Source organism: Periplaneta americana, chromosome 9, assembly GCF_040183065.1.
Source record: "Periplaneta americana isolate PAMFEO1 chromosome 9, P.americana_PAMFEO1_priV1, whole genome shotgun sequence".
Lineage (NCBI taxonomy): Eukaryota > Metazoa > Arthropoda > Insecta > Blattodea > Blattidae > Periplaneta > Periplaneta americana.
Window position 1 is genome coordinate 23080603 of NC_091125.1, and position 3407 is coordinate 23084009.

Sequence of the window (3407 nt, forward strand, 5' to 3'; positions counted from 1 at the left end):
CTGTGGCTATAGCAGTAGTGTGCTGACCTTCCATCCAGGTGGTCCAGGTTCGATCTCCGGTCAGGTCTGGGTGGAATTTATGGTGGACAACACGTTGTTCTTTCTCGGAGCACTTTGGTTTCCCTCTTTCATTCCAGCAACAATCTTCACTTCCCCCTCATTCCGTCTATCATCAATAATAGTAAAATAGGCTGAGGTGATGTTTAGAGGGTAGTACGGGTTTCCGATGCTGATCTAGGTTCTGAGAACTTGGGGCTCCGGACTCTGAAATCGGGCTCGTCAATAGATAATGGCACCAAGGCAGGGTATCAACGTCGAATTCACAAATGTCAACCGATCCAGCCGTTGGACTTCAACGATCATCGGGTATAAGGCGTACTATGGGTCTAAAAACGGTCTAAGTGTAAGGACCCATCCTGGATTCAGCCCTCAAGATTCAATCAAGTATCACAGCCAGTCCACAGTGTAATTAATGCTCTAATCGTATGATAAATATATTTTAAATTGAAATATAAATTAAACATAGATATTATTGTTTTATAATATTTGTTTGAAAATAAACAAGTTAAAGGTAAAGTATAAAATATATCGGACTATATTTTTAAGCCGAGAGGTGTACTGCGACAGACTGCTGATTGTGAGACATTATAGGTTACACGCGCGTTTGTTGACATTCAGGTTTCACTTTTGAGTTGAATGGATTATCAAGTGTTTACGTCCATTTCCTGCACTGCACATTCTGTCGCGTTGTGTCTTGTTGTCTTTGGAAAAAATTACTGCAAATGTCTCTTATGATGAAATATACCACAATGTAATTCCGGTACTTTGTATTTTTCACCTTCACAAGATACACTTCATTCTCTTCTTTCTTCCCTATATATATAAGGAATTCGTACGCCTATAATGCCATACCCCAAAACATTCTGATTCGTATTTCCAAAAATATTCATGTGAAGTGTTCCGACAGAGTTCGTAAATAGTCCGTACAGGCATATAATTATTTTGTTTTTACTTTGCACTATACACAACTGTTTTTTATTTATTTATCTGTTGTGTAATGGCGGCCTACTCCACACACACACACACACACACACACACTATTTCGTCTTGTTTTACTACGTTAACAGAACCTGATACTTTGTTTTATGCTAATGAACTTGTCAAGAAATGGCGAACAGTGACAAGACTGTCACATAAAAAACATAGGAAAACATAAATGTTTATCTTTCTAGCAACTAGTCATTAGCAATGCTAATCATTTGTCACTCCTCAAATTTGTGACTTTGACAAATATACATCTGATAAAAATAACCGAGACACCTTAGCTATCCTATTGCTTCTCTTTTTGTCTTCAGCGTTTCATTATACAGGGACATCATTTTATTTTTACTTCAATTTTTATTGTACCTGAGTTTCTGAATGTACTTCACTCCCACTCCTTCTACTAATGAAGTTCAACCGTCCTCCACACAGATCCAAGACCGCATATACAGTCATAGTAGCCTTACGGTCATAGTAAACAGTACGTTCCAAAAATATGTTCGCTTTTTCCAGTGACGAAAGAGCTTTCAATATTGAATCGTTTTCGCACAGGTACTGTCGTCCATTTGCCTACATCGTATCCCGATTTCCCCCACCAGTTTTTATTCGCCAGCTAGTGGCTGGGTTGTCTTAGCTCTTTTCTGAGAAAATTAATTTCTGTTAGGAATTGGACGTCTACGTAATATTATACAACTGTTTAAAATAACTTAAATAAAAGGGCCTCGTTAAGTAATTAACTGTTACATGATTTCCTCCCTTTCTACGACCCTACGACATAACCACTTGGATGGACAGTAGATAATATGTCTGAGTAATGTTATCTTTTCGGATCGGGCAGAAGTGAAAATTGAATTTACAATACGTAAGGTACTCTTTTATAGAGTAGGTACAGAAGTATTTAAACATGAGTTACTAGTACGATGAACGAAAATGGTAATTGGGATTAGATGCAATAACATATAGTGCGATAATATGCACATTAGAACTGAAGCCTGTATCAAAATGTGTTTAAATGCCCATATTATGATTATTTTTCAATTTAACTTCATTCTCTATATTGTACGCTAATGTGCTGTAGACAGTATAATATCCACTGCATAATGAATACGTCCACATGGACAGTTCGTGAGTAAAAATACTCAGTGTTAATAATGTACTCTATTTTAATTAAACAAAAACCTAATGAAAATGATCAAACTCAAAAACGCAATATTTCCCAGTTTACGTAAATGGATGAGTTACTTTTCTTCCCTCCTATACCTAGTAAAGTGATTTCTTTGTATATTACGCCAGTATCATCGAACTCCAGTCGTGGAAGGGGATAGCAAACGGCGTTGATTCAGAAGTATAGGCAAGTTAATATTAAAAATGTTAGTAGGATAAAAATAAAATGATGTCCGTGTATAAAGAAAGTTATAAAACTATTGTGATGCTGAAAAATATATATTTACAGAATATTAAAGATATTTTGATTAATTTGTCCTACAGAATAATATCTGTAATATTGACAATTGATATTTTAGGAGAAAAATTAACTCCGGCGCCGGGGATCGAACCCGGGTCCTTGGTTCTACATACCAAGCGCTCTGACCACTGAGCTACGCCGAATTTAATCCACAGATTTTCATGGAAATGTATATTTTTAGTGTCTTTCAAACAAACGAAAAAATAATCAGTTTTGATATGCTTTCCATTCGTCCGTCTGTCATGTGTAGATTTTTTAATGAATCCTAGTGTTTTCATAAGAATTCATATGAATTCTATATCCATTTTCGTGCGAATTACTTTATCAAGACCGCTGCTTTTAAACTCCCAGAACAACGTGAGTCATTCGCGCTTAAACAACGTTGCATACTTGTAATATTAAGACTTAGTCGCTGTTAGTTATGGTAAGTTAGAAATTACATGCACCCAGACAAAATATTGTAGTGAAGAAGAAGGTGAAACTTATGGATTAAGTTGCGTGAAAAGCATTATAGTTCATTTAGTGTATCATTTACATTATTTCGACCTGGTTGGCGAGTTGGCATAGCGCTGGCCTTCTATGCCCAAGATTGCGGGTTCGATCCTGGGCCAGGTCGATGGCATTTAATTGTGCTTAAGTGCGACAGGCTCATGTCAGTAGATTTACTGGCCTGTAAATGAACTCCTGAGGGACAAAATTCCGGCACATCCGGCACTCTGATATAACCTCTGCAATTACGAGCGTCGTTAAATAAAACATAAGATTTAAACATTTATATTATTAATTACCATCACAGAACGATGCTATTATCATTATTACTTTATTATTATTATTATTATTATTATTATTATTATTATTATTATTATTATTATTATTATTATTATTTCTAATGTACTCAACA

At 35.8% G+C, this 3407-nt stretch overlaps 1 non-coding gene across 1 annotated transcript; it reads right to left on the bottom strand.

Annotated features, from left to right (window-relative positions):
- Positions 1-2576: 2576 nt before the first annotated feature.
- Positions 2577-2649, bottom strand: TRNAY-GUA (transfer RNA tyrosine (anticodon GUA)). Its single transcript has one exon. It is a non-coding gene; the product is annotated as a tRNA-Tyr (tRNA).
- Between the last annotated feature and the right edge of the window lie 758 nt (positions 2650-3407).